Source organism: Nicotiana sylvestris, chromosome 12 (assembly GCF_000393655.2).
Source record: "Nicotiana sylvestris chromosome 12, ASM39365v2, whole genome shotgun sequence".
NCBI lineage: Eukaryota > Viridiplantae > Streptophyta > Magnoliopsida > Solanales > Solanaceae > Nicotiana > Nicotiana sylvestris.
Genome location: NC_091068.1, coordinates 15,166,764 through 15,183,481, shown reverse-complemented (window position 1 = coordinate 15,183,481; position 16,718 = coordinate 15,166,764). Strand labels below are relative to the sequence as shown.

Sequence of the window (16,718 nt, the reverse complement as noted above, 5' to 3'; positions counted from 1 at the left end):
AATATAGTGTCTCTTGTTGCCTCTTTGAGCCGAGGGTCTCCTGGAAACAGCCTCTCTGCCTCTCGGGTAGAGGTAAGGTCTGCGTACATATTACCCTCCCCAGACCCTACTTGTGGGATTACACTGGGTTGTTGTTGTTGTTGTTGTAATTTTTGCTTTTAAATCCTTGAAGACGTAATAAAAGTATTTTGTTTGATTTTTAATTTATTTTCAGTGCTATGTCATATAAAAATAGAATAACTTTCCTAAACTATTCTACCATAAGTTCTCGGAAAACACAATAAGGTATCCAAGGACTTTATGGGACAAGATTTCTTCCTTTAATAAACTAGTTAAATGGAATCAATATTCAAAAAAAAATAGGAACTTATATTTTTTTCTTTAATTTTTACTTTATATTTCAAAAATATTATTTGATAATATTTATGTAATTTTCTAAAATTATTTACTTATTGATAGGGGGTTGCGCCTAAGTGTGTGTATGTATGTAATCTATATGTACATATAAAGTTCTTTTGACAGGATAAACTTAATAATAAGAATATATCAAAACGAATTAAATTAACACAGAAAAGCGAGATTAACGGAATTTTATACACTTGATTGAATGACCTTGATGTTGGACTAAACTATCCAAACACACTTTTAACATTGTGTAATATTGTCGGTTTTGAGCTAAGCTCGTATGGTTTTCATCAAAAGGCTCCGCACCATTAAGAGTATCCAACTCCCTATAAGTAAATTATTTTGCTTTCTACTTTTCATATGGGGCTTTGTTCACACACACCCAACAATCTCCCCATCGAACTAAGTTTCACATGACCCATCACGTTTATGGGCTAATTTGGAGATTAGTTGTATGTCACCCACGTGATCTTGAGTATTGACGATCAATGTGAAAGCCCAAAAATTGTGTATGCATCTTCAAAGCTACGGGTAAAAATCGTAAACCCCATAGACGGGCAAAAGCATTAAGCCGGCTCCCCACGCTACACCTTGTCATCTCAATAGTTCCGCCAACCATTGGTTCTGATACCAGTGTTAGGCTAAAGCGGCCTAAAGATACTTTTAATATGGTATGATATTGTTCACTTTTGGTCAAACTCGCACAATTTTTTCCAAAATGCCTCACACCAGTAAGAATATTCAACTTCTTATATTTTCCCTTCTACTTTCCAGGCGGGATGTTGTTCACACACGGCCAACATTTAACGAAATCAATCAAATTATCTATCTTTTTATCATGTTATTGCAGTCATATGAAGTCCTAAATCAACACCCAACAATGAGATCGTTATCGAAAATAGAGAATTACTCATTGAACATCTCATATATAAACGAAATTTAATGCATGTTCTATAAACGAAATTAATAGTAAAATTGAACGAAACAAGTATCAATTAAATAAGAAATGCTGAATGACTTCAATTAATGTGCTATCAGATCTTATCTTATTCACATGTATATGCTTAATGTATAGTTCGATAAAAATCTCATCGAGATATGCCATTAAGAAAGAAATCGCTTGTATTAATATACACAATTTGACTTTTAAAAACTCAGAAATTATTAAGTCTGAATTCAAATCATCGAATTTTCAAATAAATCGAAAAGTTTATAGTCTAAATTTCTAATCTATAAATTTCCATAGTTTTTACCTGACATACTAATTGATTATTAAGCTTAAAACTATTGATGGGAAAGGAACTAACCAAATCGTGTCACACAATATAGGATGAGAAAAATAGTTAATGGTCAATAGCGTTATTAATAGGGGTATTATAGCTTTTAGCCCGCGCTAAAAACTTTTTATATCTGTTAGCTAAAAAAGTATATAAAATTTATATAATGTTTGTATATAAGATACAGAATGTATATATATACAGAAATATATAAATTTTATATATTTTTTTGCTATTATTTTACAGCGGCTATACAGTGTCATTTTCCTTATTTATACCTCAATTTTAATTTATGTTATGAAAGAACATGACATAGTTCAATCCGGGAAAAGAAGAAATGGTGAACGTGTATTACCAAAAATAGGGGTGTACAAAGGAAACCGACAAATCGCACCAAACCGATAATCCGAGTCAAACCGGAAAAAAAAATCCGATTATGGTTTGGTTTGGTTTGATTTGGTGTTAGAAAAAAAATTCGATCATAATTGGTTTGGTTTGGTTTTAACTAAAAAAGTCAAACCGAAACCAAACCAACCCGACATTACATGCATACAAGTTTTAAAAATATTTTTTACATAAAAATAATTATTGTAAAGTAATTTATAAATATTATTTAAACTCTTTAATAGTTCTCTTTTTTAATGTATTATTTCGAGCTTGGACTTAGAACTTTTGAATGACCAAATATGTTTTATAGGCTATAAAAGTTAGTAACTCAAATAAAGTCTAAAGCAAAATCAAATCAATACTAATGCTAACAAAAAAAATTCAATTCAATACTAGAAATGATAATAGTATTGGATATTTATTTATTTATTTTTGTTTTGCATTATATTGATTTAGGTAGTGAAAATGCATAACTCACTTTTAATATTATTTAGTCATGTAATTAATACTTAGTACTTATTAATCATACTTATTTTAACATGACTTAGTACTTTTAGATTATGTTTATTTTTATTATAACTTATTAATTAGTAATATTATCTTATGCGATTTGTTGAGTATCTTAATATAATTATGACTCATCTCACATTATTTTGTGTTATTTTATTAGGTAACATCTTATATAGTTTTATCCTACTAGGACCTATGAAATATTAGAGCACAAATTATAAATTTTAAGCTATGAAGATTTTGTTAGAAAAAAAAACGAAAAAGCCAAGAAAATTGAAAAACCCGAAAAAAGTCAGTGATTGAAAAACCCGATTTTTGTTGGTTTGGTTTGGTTTATAAATTTAAAAATCCGGGACAATTGGTTTGGTTTGGTAACTGAAAAATCTGAACCAGCCGGGCCTATGTAAACCCTTAACCAAAAAGCTTATTTGCATGTTTTGGTTAAGATTCATAAAGGGTAAAAATTATCTACACCCCAACTTTATTTAAAATTAAATTCTCCTCCATCTTTAATATCAAGATACTTTTTCCTTTTTTAATCTAAGTTACGGACTTATCTATAAAACAAATAAATATTATATCCAAAACGAAAATGAGTATTAGTTCAATCATGATTTTTTCATGTGATAATGTGATTCAATCAAGTGAAACAATCCTAGTTCTTAACCAACTGGGAAATAGGCAAAATTGTTTTACACTGTAGCCGTCCATCTGTAAAATATACATATATTATACATAATTAGTATATAAGATATGTATATTGACTAGCCGCTGTAATTATATTTGGTCGAGCAGCCAAATGTGTTAAAACCTTTTTCCTTTTATGCAGGGTACCAGGGGTTATCAAGACAACAATAACAATAACATACCCATTATAATTCCACAAGTCTAGAGAGGGTAGTGTGTACGCAAACCTTACCCCTAACCCTATCCCTACCTGGCAAGGTAAAGAGACTGTTTCCGATAACATGGGTTATCAAGAACATGGGTTATCAAGAAAGAGGGAGAAATAAGACTTCATCAGTTTAATATTTTATTTGTATTTCTGCTTACGCTATTCACAAACAAGATCCATTCTGATAATTCACAAAGTTTTTAACAGACCTCACTCGTTTTCAAGATTGAAGGACACAAGCAAGAAGCTTTCAAAAGCAACATATATTATTGTCCTGAGTTGCTTGGAGGCTTTTCCTTTGGATGTTTGGAGCCATAGTGATCCACAAGTTGATTTTGATTTGCTAGCTGCGCCTGAAAATTAAAAAAGAAAATAGTTAAGACAAAACTGCACAAAAATGAAATTCTAAAACCACTACTGGGGACCTCATCGCTAAAACATAAGAACAACACACGATCTCAATGTGCCTTGAGAAATGCTGCTACAGTTTAGTTTCCAACCTCAGTAAGAAAGTAAGTATACATTTGATGATCATGTAACACAGAACTAGTAATACTAACAAAGTACTGTGTTAGTATAAACCCGTGTTGTCTAATTAAGGCTGTATTGTGGTCCGGGTTCGGGCCAAACGGGCCCGGCCAAACGGGCCTGGGCTTCAGGCAGGCCGGGCTGAGGCGGTCCCAACCAAACGGTCCCAATGTGTGGAACCGGCCCACGGTGGTCCTAAGCCCACATGGTCCCGGGCTAAATGGGGCGGGCCTAACGGGCTTTTTTCGTTGAGAGCTATTTTTTTTATCTAAGGCACTTTCTTGTAAACTATATATGTATATACTAGTATAAATTGCTTATATATAGCTATATAAATATATATAGTATGTATTGCCTTATATATATGTATGTATGTATGTGTATATGTGTATATATATATATATATGTATAGTTTATATGTATTAGAGATATATATAGTGCCTTATATATATATGTGTATGTATATACATATTCAAGGGAATGTCTTATATATTTTACTATTACGACATTAACAAAGAATGGCAATATCTTTTTTAGTCTTCCTCCCCCCAATGGAATGAGCACAACAAGGTACAAATACGACCATTAAAAGGAAAAAAAAAACTAAGGAAGATGATAAATACATCTAAGAGCCATTTTAACCTTTTCAATTTCTACATTTAAAACTTTCATACCAGCACCGACGATTAATAGTAAATATGACAAATACATCTAACATGAAAAATATTACTAAATGCAGGATTTAGTGTAGTTGTAAGCAAGCCTATAGCGTTAGTGTTACTAGAAGCACTATCCATTGAAACCGACATAATTTTATCTCTAATGCAAAAATATCTACAAATATCTGCAACTGTGTTAACAATAAACTTACCTGTGTGGCGTGAATTAATTATTTTATAAGCAATAATGTGCTTTTGCATTATCCATTCCTCATCTATCCAATGACTTGTAACAGTTAGATAATCACAGTCATTACCACTTCTACCAATATCAGTAGTAATAGCAATGCGATAATCTATATGAGTAAATAAATAGCGCAAATATTGTTCATATTCATGTTTATATTTATAAATATCGCTCTTTACGGTTGCGCGAGGTCATCCTTTATAAGTAGGATTAAAAACTCTTCTAATATAATGCACAAAATGAGGGTTAGAAGGAAAACTATAGGGTAAGCACATAACAGTAACCATTTTTGCCAATTCTTCACGATCTTTATTTGGATCATAATATAAAATGCCACCAATAACAGTGTTAACTCCCGGTTGAACTAGATTTGAACATGTACTAGGGTTAACCGTAGTATCTACACTTGTCCCCTCTTGCGCAGCTTTCATTTGTAAAAATCTAGCTTTATCTCTAGGGTGTTTCAATATGTGTCTAGTCAAACTACCTGTACCGCTACGGTCTCCAGTAAATTTATGAACTAGTTGAGACCCACAAGTTTTACACTTAGCCTTATTTTGTTCTCTTAGTTAAGTAAAAAAGTGCCAAACAAGAGATGTTTCAGGCCGTTTAGCATGTTGTTTATTAAAAGTAGGGGTTAATACAGGAGGGTCAGGCGGGGCATCATTTGGGTTATTAACAGGACTAGTAGGTGTATCATCTAAATCCGGTTGTGTTTCATCTAAATCATCATTTTCCTCATTATTTTCAAAGATAGTTTCATTAGGATAAAAAGCACTCATAACTTCTTCATTTAATTGTTGACCTGGTGCAACATCATGGCAAAATTGACTATCGGAAAATTGAAAACAAGGGTTATCACTATCAAGAATAATAGGTGGAGGAGGACGGGTAACAGGTCTGGGTCGGGGAGCCGGGGGAAGAGTAGTAGCTTGGCTACTAGATTCACCAATTTTAGATTTTCCCTTACCCTTACCACCAAAAAAAATTCAAAGAAAATGTCATATTAATTATAATTATACTAAATAAAACTAACAAAACTATAATATTAAAACTTAAGAGTTGGAACGAGTTTACCGAATTGACGAACAACTTCTTGAAAATTGAATATCGTTGAAGACTTGAATACTTCAATTCACCAACTTCACAATTTTTCACGAAATTGCAATAATAAAGTAAGCAATTATAGAAGAAAATTAGAGAGAGATTGATGAATTTGTGAGTAAAAATGAAAGAATGGGGGTATTTATAGTTGAGAATTGGGAAAAAGTGTAATTATAAAAAGTTTGGGGTTAAAACAAAGTTTGGGGCCCAAATGGCTATTTTTTAAAGTGCCAAACGGTTGAATTTTGATGGCCAACGACTAGATTTTAAAAATCTGACCGTTGGGGCCCGTTTGGCCCATTGGGCCCGGATGAACCGGCCCAGGCCCGCCTGCCGGTCCCGGACTTAACGGTCCCGGGCTCACGGGCTATTTGGGTTGAACCGGCCCGCTACGGGCTTATGCACCACTAGAGACCGACCCCGTTTGAACCGGCCCGTTTGGCCCTGGGCCGGTCCCGGACCACAATACAGCCTTATGTCTAATTGTTTATGGAAAAAATGGCGCATAATACGAATATCAATTTTTCTTCAAAACCTTTCTCAGTCTAGGTATAATGGAATTTTCAAGGTTGAACCTAATAAAACATGTAAAAAGGTAAATATTTGGTCAAGTTACCCGGGAGCTCCAATTTTCCAGAGTAACGTTTACCTTTGTAAGCTTCTTGAGCCACTGCTGAGATCAGGTTTTTCTAGTAAAGTATATTAGACATAACTTAGCAGTGGGGTCTGGGGAAGGTAGTGTGTACGCAGCCTTCCTTGAAATTACTTGAAACTCAAATCTCTCTGTGGCCACTCCTCTCAAAGAGAACCAATCACTGTGAAGACACGTTAATCTTTTAAAGATAAACAGCTTGTAGGAAAGCAAGCAGAGTATGTTGTTACTGGGTGATAGCAGTTAGATTCAACAGTTTCTTACCGACAGTGGCGGAGCCACCTTAGACTACGGGTGTCACCGCTTCGCCGGAAAGTTATAGTGTAGCTAGGTCAAAATTTATTTTAATGTATATATACAATATGTTGAATCACCTTAAAACTTCTTCAGGTTTACTTTTTTATATTCTAACACCTTTTGGCGAAGTTCTTGGCTCTGTCTAATCCAACTTCCTCTTAATATTAAAAGAGGCATCCTACCCTGATTAAAAAAAAGATTCTATTTCCTAGCAGAAAAGAAAATCCAAGAGAGGAGGAAGACAATTTAAGATAAGGCATTAATCTGATCTTCTCCTTGTTTCGTTGTTCGTCCGGTGAAAAAGTAGACTGTCTAAAATTTTGTAGCTCTCTGGAACTCACAGAGGACCAAGGCAAGTCCACTCTCAATTCAGCAGAAGCTTGGGATCTTTCTTTCCTAAAGCATTTCCCTTGAAGCCGGATCTTTCTTCTCTTCTTTAAAGCCTGGAGATGGACTTCTTTTTCCTGACTCAATTCACAGTTTAATCACACTAAGCCACAGCGCAACCAGGGTAAGAAAGATAGGAGACCAATATCACCAACTTAACTAGCAGTCTAGGATCTTTGAATAGACAGAGATGCTCTTCCTGCAGCCCAAGAGCGTATTCATTCAAAGAGCTGGCAATGACTTTCGTCCCACCAAGGCCGCACCTCAAAAAAAATGATAACGGAAGGGTGCACATTCCAATTTTTTTGAGTAGAATGTCAACTTAGCATATTCCAACTTTTGATAAGTTAGCATGTTCCAACTTGCCACTATTAATTTTTCTGTTGAATACGAAATGGTATGAAACAAGATCAATTAGAACAGGTAAATACCCAGGTATACTTTAGCTAAGGCTACATTTTCTTTTGTGGCACATCTCAGTCAAAAGTTAGTAAGTTACTAATCTCAAAGTATGTCTTTTTTTATAAGCATGGAGTCCAAGCCAGCTTGAGCGCACTTCGACTAATTCCACGGGATACATGTCACCCCCCACCAGCAATAGGTACTAGGTAATTCTATCTGTCCACCAAGACTTGAACAAATGGGAAGAAATCACCTAGTGTTTTTGCCTCCGGCGGGATTTGAACCTTGAACAAATGGGAAGAAATCACCTAGTGTTTTTGCCTCTGGTGGGATTTGAATCCGAGACCTCATGGTTCTCAACCTACTTCATTGACCACCCTTGAGTGCTCTCAAAGTATGTTTTGTAGGTTATAGTTTATTTCGTTTCATCTCAAGCAAGATTATGGATATTAATTTCAATTCATCAGCCACCACTAGACACATTTCTAGTGGTTTCATTTGTTTTGTTGATGACATTTTATTTTTGGTCAAGTATATGTTGATGACTTATCAATGACTTAGTGGAAAATCCGAAAGATACATTAAAACCTAAAATATAGATTAACAAAAATACTCGTAACATCATAAATACGAACACATACTCCTGATGCTTCTGAGAGAACACATGAACCTAAATTCAGCTAACCCTCACATTTGCAATATCCTTCCAGGCTTCTAGATGACATCTGCATTAACTTTAACATGTGATTCCTAAAACTACAGACAAGAAGAAAGACGAATAACGTCAAGTTGACAACACCCACGCCCAGCTATTAACAAAACACTGCAAAAGGCAAAACATGAAACATCTTTAGATAATTATGCATAACAAAAGCGAACTCGGGTGTCCCCAAGGGACGGTTGAATGATTGGGGCTTAGTGGAAAACCCTACAAATACCATGTTTGAATCCCACTACAACACTCACCTCAAATCCATCTATCCCAACCTTGGTGGGCAGTTTACCTGGCACTTGTGCTAAGTAACAGGTTGGTTCGAAAACCACCATTGTTATCTCAAAAACAACATGGGTATGGTCCTAGTTGTCCACACAATCTTAAGAAAGTACCAACTTGTAATGGGGAGGCCTTCCATCCTTAGCTGAAGATACTTTAGGGGGACCTTGATTTCCTCTACCATTTTTAATTACAGGTACTAATTAATGACATGACAGAAGAAGAGAAGAACAAGGACAAAACACTCTTAGCAGTCTGTATTAAACAAACTGCATATTAAAACAAGCTCAGGCACATATAGAATGTTGCTTCGAAACTTATTATTCTCCACCTAACCCCAAATGGATTGTCGTAAACTACTGTTGTTATAACTCATTGAATTTACCAGGACCTACCTTGATACAAAGCAGTAACTATTTTATTAGCTCAAAACTTGAACATAAATTATCGTTTATTGAATCCAACAGGCCCTTGGTCATAAATTACTGTCATAATTACCTGTAGTAATAAGCAACCACATCAATTCGTAAATTACTGTTGTTATAACTCATTGAATTTATCAGAACCTACGTTGTAATTTACCAACAAAATAATATTCTTTTTTCTAGAGAATAAGTTGAAGAACAAAATTTTCTTCTTCTCAACTCTCTTTTTTCATGACACCAACCTCACTTTTTCATACATACTACATAGGGATGTCAAACGGGTTGGGCGGGGAAGGGCAAGCTTTGACCCGCTCTGCCCTGCCCCGTTTAACATCTTCACAAATTTTTGCGCTGCCCCGCCCCGCCCTGCCCCGTTTTTCCTTTATTATTTATTTGTCCGTGTTTTCCACTTCTCTAACCTCTATTTATTTTTTCTTTCAATACCTGAAATTACATAAAATTAGGATTTTATGAAAGTCAAAATCTAGAATTTTCGGTTTCAAATTTTTGGAATTCCTACTGGAGAGTTGTCTTACAACATCTTCCACCTTGTTCTTGCTAATTTTTCACATAAAACTTTTATACCCTCCACCCACCCACCCACTTGTTAATAAAGAAAAATGTACAGTTATGAAAATAAGATTCTGCATTTGAATGTTTTAGTTTGACTTAGACGATTATTAAAAGAAAAGCTTAAATTTTAAATTATTTAGTACAGAACTTAGAGAAACTAATTATGACTTCCCTCCTAATAAAAATATTATTTTATTATTATTATTGTTAACATCCTTTTCATTCTTATATTAAACTATTTGCTTTTCTTTTGTATCTCAGATTACTTCAAGAGTAAAATAATTTTTTATCACTGAAATGCAACAATTTCTATCCATTTTTTCCCGAGAAGCTATCATCTATATTTCATGTTTTTTATTTTTTAAGTATCGGTTTCTACTGAGTTGGACACAAGTTAAAAGCGTAATTCGTTAAGCTACAGCTAACACTTCAAACTTCATCTCAGCGACCCATCCTTGCCCTGCGCCCCTGCCCCATTAACATTTTTAAAAAAATTGAATACAGACCCGCCCTAGTCCTGCCCCATTGTCATCCCTAATATTACAACACATTTCCCATACCCAACACAAGTAAAAAACATAACTATTTATAAGTGTAATCTCTTTCATGAAACAAATAATAAGGTAGTGGAATAATAAAATAGTAGAACATGGACAGGTAATTACAAAATATAAGCTTTAGTGGTAGATCATGGCATTAGTGATTTCATGAGTTACACCAAGGATAATGACCATTTTCTTGCAAATTTATAGCCACTATCTCGCAAGAAATAATGCACCTTAATATTAAAAAACGCATAATACCAACAATTGTGACTAGACGTAGTCTCGATTGTGGAATTTTACTTGAACATATTTGATTGGTTGGAATTTTTACACTCTAATAAAGTGGTTAATGAAAAAAAATAGATCTTACCTTTCAAAAATAAATTTTACATCGAAAAAATGATAATTTAATTATCTTTTTAATATTTAGGACTTTCAAAATCAATTAAAATTCTCTAGATAAAATGCGAGATCAGACTTTTTATCTTTTGAACATAGAATTCAAACAGAGAACCCGACTTATTTGTTACTATATAAATGAATAAAGTGAAAAGACATTACTTTATAGTAATGCAATGTAATAATTTAATAAGTTGTCATTGTGACAATCTATCGCTAACACCGCCGAAGTGTAAGCAACTCTCTCTTGCCATAATTCCTTCTTGGGAAAGAAAATCTAGAAAAGTTTTAACTATTCAAAACATGGAATTAAAGAAGAAGAAATAAGAGAAAGTGTGAAAATAAATTTGTGGTGTAATCAAAGATTATGGGGCCCATTAGTTTTTCTTCTTTACAAAATGCCCTCACTTAGACTTTGTTAGGCGGACCAGTCTAATGACTAAAACTATCTTTTGCGTCTAACAAAGTCAAGTGAGGTTATTTTGTAAAGAAGAAAACTAGTGGGCCCCTTAATCTTTGATTGCTCCATAAATTTATTTTCACACTTTCTCTTACTTCTTCTATAACTCCATGTTTTGAATGGTTAAGCTTTCTAGACTTTTCTTTGAAAGAAGGAATTATGGCAAGAGATAGTTGCTTACATTTCGGCGGTGCCAGTGACAGATTGTCACAATGACAATGCAGTGGCAACTTATTAAATTATTATATTACTATAAAGTAATGTCTTTTCACTTTATTCATTTATATATAATAAATTAGTAGGGTTCTCAATTTGAATTCTATGTTCAAAGGATAAAAAAGTCGATCTTGCATTTGTTTAAAGAATTTTAGTTGATTTTAAAGTCGTAAATATTAAAAAGAAATGGGACAAATGAATTTGAGAGTTGAGACCAACAACTTAAACCACTACTACACAGAGCTGACACTAGCACAATCCATAAAATAAGAAATGTTAATGAAAAAATCTCCTTTAAGCCAACAAAACATATTCTAAAAATATCTAAACTTAAAACAACATTTAGCTCTTTTCTTCTTTGAAAGCATCTTTTGTTCCTTCAAGACTTGTTATTCTCCATCTAGGTCTATACAAATCAGTCAAAGAAGAACTATATTGAACAGTCAACACATCCCCAAATGGATGGCTAAGTCGTTGAAGCATAAGAGTAAAACCAGGAGATTCAGGTTCAAATCCTAGCTACAACTTACGTAGCACCTCAGAGAATTTAGCTAACATTAAACTCAACTTAATGTTTGTGTGGCTCTCCTATTATGATGAGTTACACGTATATGTATGTTATGGGTTATGCAGATTAAGAAAATGAATTTTTTATATAATGAGGGGAGCTACCGGATTCATTTTTCGTGACCAATAAGATTGGAGTTCTTATAACAGGTTGAGTAAATAGATGTCAATTTATAGGATGGAAGACCCAGGGTCTTATATAGTACTTTTAAGTGAATAATTAAGCTCATTATATATTCTGAAATAGGCAGCTGCATTTAAGATTTTAGGAGAGAAATTGGAACGATAAAATGGGCCAGAATCCATATGATTAGAATGATGCCTAGAGGGTGATTGGGAATAATTTCAAAAGGAGAACATCCAAGATTTGTTTGTCTTTGTCTAAGAGAACGTACAACATGCATGTGTATATGTTGCCCCACTATCCATCACTTGGCTTTAGAAATTGTTACTTTCCGTACTATATAAAGAAGGATAAATAGGACAATTCCAAAAAATTCAAGGACGGCTCAAATGAGTCATTTTTTGTCCTTTAAAGTTAAACTCCAAATTCCTTTTTTGGGTCATGTTGTTGGAGAGACACCCCGCAGTTATATGTTGTTCCAACTCTTTTGCAATGTCGAAATGGGGGAAGATAACACAAGTTTTATGAACAAAAAATTAGGAAATGAAAAAATCACTATTAGCTCTTCTTTGAGGTAACTCATATAATTTCTTTGTGAGTATTACTATTATTGATATAGCTATATCCAATGTTTAAGATAAAATATTGAGTTTAGAAGATGATTTTGAGTAAAAAAAAAACATTGGATTAAAGTATTACACAACCCTATAAAACTTGAGATTTGAATGAAGAGGATGATTAATAGTGTTTTCAAAATTTAGAGATGAGTTGTTTCAAAATAATGTACGCTCACTCGTCCCCCTGAACATACAAATACATTTTCAAATTCATTTCAATATACTTGAAATCATTCTTTAATTCAAAAGCCTTAAAGTGGAGTGAATCTCACCAGGCTTAAAGCTCAACCCTTCCAATACCTGAAACAATGTCGAAAGTCTCCACCGAAAATCAATCGACAAAAATTCTTGCTTACTTAAAATCAACTTAACTTGTTTGGGTTCATCCCTTGGCTATAAGTCCTTTAAAACTCAACTTCTTCATTTTCGACATGAGCCACTCCATAAATCTATTTAATTAGTATCTATCCATTCATTTAAGTCGTTAATATCATTAACCAACTCACATCTAAGTTTTGGAAACACTATTCATCATCTTTTTATTCAAACTTTAACTTTAAACACCCAAGTTTCATAAGTTTGTGTAATACTTCAATCTAATGGTATTTTCTACTCAAAATCATCTTGTAAACTGAATCTTCATCTTAAACTTTACATATAATTATTCATATTTCAAATAATAATAAAAATCACAAAAAAGATTATATACGCTACTTCAAAGAAGAGAAAATTATGATTTTCCACTTGCTGATTTGGCAAAACCTTTGCTCGATTCAAGCTCTATTATATCCCCCCCCCCCTCAAGCCCCCATCTTGACATTGCATAGAAAGAGTTGAAGCAGCACCTAACTGCTGCATTTCTCTCCAACCAAGTGACCCAAAGGAGAGATTTGGGGTTCCAATTTTAAAGGACTAGAATGACCCCTTTTCAACCGTCTTTGAATTCCCTAGAGTCCCACTAAGTAAAGGATAGTGGGCCATCAATATAAATATATATGCTTTTTGTACGTTTTTTAGACAAAGACCAAGTAAGTTTGGAATTTTCTTTTCTTTATGGACACTAAATAGAGTTCCTTTCCAAGCCATCACTTGTATAATCCTTCAGAATTTGACCAATAATTTATATATGCTCATTATAGTTAGTATTTTGTAGGCTCATGGCTACCACACAAGAAAAATTGAGCATATGTCGTGTTCAAAATTCTTTGACCAAGGCAAAAGTTTAGTTTTTCTTTTCCACTCAAAGAGATCTTTTAAGACACCCTTAGGTCTAGAGTCACGCCATTATGGGCTTGTCCCATGAATTCAATACATGCGGAATTAATATTTAATCGTTTTTGAACCTCAATTTCTTCTCGGACAAAGCTTCAGTACAGTGTTTGTATTTATCCTCGAGTTGTTGTATAAAGTTCATTTACCACTACTATTTGGCGTCTTAAGCCCAAGCTTAAAAATTGATTTAGCTACTTATTATCTCATAGTTCCATTTATCAATTGGCGTATCAATAGGCATATCCATATACACATATATACATATAACATTAGAATAATAATCACGACCACCTTCATGTGGGTTCCTACGCATCCTGGGAGTACCTTAAACTCGTCATTAGGCACATAATTAGCCCAAATAAATATTTAAAAGCTACGAAGCTTTACAGTGTGAGCCTATCTCTTTCATCCTTGGTGGACAAGTTTACCATACACCCATGTGCATCAAGGCATTGACGGAGCTGGGGTTCAATTGAATCTGCTTCGTCGAAAAATTACACTATACAAAAAGGATAAAACCCAATGTTTTTTTGTATACATAAAAACTATTAAATCCCCTTGACGTAGGTTCATATCTTAGGTCTTAAGTTTTATACATCTTTTTTTTGAATTCCCTTACTAAATTCCTTGCTCCGCTACTGCATAAAGGTGCATTCAACCTGACTCGAAAACTCAACACCAATTTAATTATGGGATTTTCAGATTCATCATGAATCCCTTCATCCCCCCCCCCCCCCCACAACACACAAAAAAAACAATTAAAGAAGAAACATTTAAAACGCCTGATTTAATCATTTTAATAAGAAAGTGGGATTCACATATTAAAATCTACTGATTTACACAGAATAACATAAAAAACCAAAAGGAAATTGAAGGAAAAATGAAAAACATAGAGGTAAAGATAGAAAGTTTACTTTACAAATGGGGCATACGACTTTGAGACCAACAGCTCGGGCTTCAAGTTGAGACCCTTTTGATTTCTGATTCTTCTCCGCATTTTTTTTCTGTGCTTCGATCTTTTGCTTCCCCCTCGTCATCTCTCTCTCTCTCTTCTTCTTCTCTCTCTCTCAAAAACACTGTACGGCCACAACACTCCGTCAGTTCCGTCTGCTGTTGTGAAAATCGAGAGAAACGTATTTATTTTGAATTTATTTGTGGAGCATATTAATATATTCTTTTTTAATAATATGGGTGAAAAGAAACATTTTTAAAATAGAAGTTTTATTTCGTGTCTCATACAGCTAGTGTAGGTTGCATGAGGCTCATTTTTGTCTCACAAATTTGTGAACCCCAATATTAGTCTACAAAATTGTGAGACAAAAAAGTTGTCTCGTACAACTAGACACAAAATAAAATTTTCCTTTTTAAAATGTAGTAATATTTTTTTTAACCAAAAATGATTGTTCACTCATGGAATTTTGACCGACAAAATAGGTATTAATAGTTTGGTGTGACCGGTTGCTTTTAGAAATTTATATTATAGTTATTGTATTTTATGTATAATTAAAGATAAGCTTTTTATAACATTTATGGTTATTTCGATTTTTCTTTAATATTAATATATTTTAATTAAATTTTGATATTTTCTAAAATCACGTAAAATCACACTATTATTAAGATGTCTTATTTGATGTGTAAAATAATAGTAACAAATTTTAGTGGTTTGGATCGATTTGTACCTAAAGAAAATCAAACCAACTAAGTTGAATTTTAATAAAAATATTTAAGACGAATCAAATTATTTTAACTAATGGTTTTCGAATAACTAATATGCTCGGAAAAAAAAAGGGAAATCAACTATCTATCTATCTATATTTATATTTATATTATTATAAAAGCATGAATAATGTAAGCTAAATATTGAATAACTAAAATATTCTTAAAATATTGATCGACTTTAATAATCTTAAATATTTATATAATTTAAGGATATAATTGTAAATTACCGAAGACTATAATTCTATTATGATTTAAACTGTATATACGCCCAGCAAAAAAGAAGGAAAAAGTTGAAGGTGTCCAGACTAATTTTGGATTCATCCTCCCGCACTCTAATATTTTATAACAATATAATATACAAACCAAAAACACAACAATATGATATACAACTCAAAAACCCAACAATATGATATACAAATCAAAAGAAAACACCAAGTCGGTTGTGTTTTTATAAAAAAGGCCTTATGTTTTAGAATCATAAGTTACGGTGAATTTTCTATTCACAATTGTTAGATTCTGTTAATTCTATATGGTCTACTTTTGAGGGTCTTGATGTTGTCACAACCCAAAATTCCTCCGAAGGAGTCGTGCTGGCACATAGTCTCTAAACTAGGTAAGTCTAACATTTACAGAAATAACATTAATATTTACTAACTTCAAATTAAATAACTCGCAAGAAATTCTAATTCTCAAAACCGGTGGTACGAGTCATAAGCCTTTCTAAGAGTAATTATACAAAATAAATACAACATTGTTCCAGAACGAGAAGGAATCAATGGAACGTAAATACAAACGAAGGTGACTCTGAGGCCTGCGAACGCAGTAACAGGTTACCGTGAGTCTCCACCGCGACGACCCGCACAACTACTATCGATCAATACCTGAATCTCTACACAAATATGTACAAAAGTGTAGTATGAGCACACCACGGCGGTGCCCAGTAAGTATCAAGACTAACCTCGGTGGGGTAGTGACGAGGAACAGTCAAGACACCTACTGGTCAAATGAAATGAACAGGATATGATAATAAAACATTGAGATAAATGTAACGAGGTAA

General features: G+C 33.4%; 1 long non-coding RNA gene across 1 annotated transcript; it reads right to left on the bottom strand.

Moving 5' to 3' along the window:
• Window positions 1-3,595: 3,595 nt before the first annotated feature.
• Window positions 3,596-15,086, bottom strand: LOC138884276 (uncharacterized). Its single transcript, XR_011404440.1, has 2 exons — window positions 14,857-15,086; window positions 3,596-3,827 (listed from the first exon to the last, which is right to left on the bottom strand). It is a non-coding gene; the product is annotated as an uncharacterized lncRNA (long non-coding RNA).
• Window positions 15,087-16,718: the final 1,632 nt, after the last annotated feature.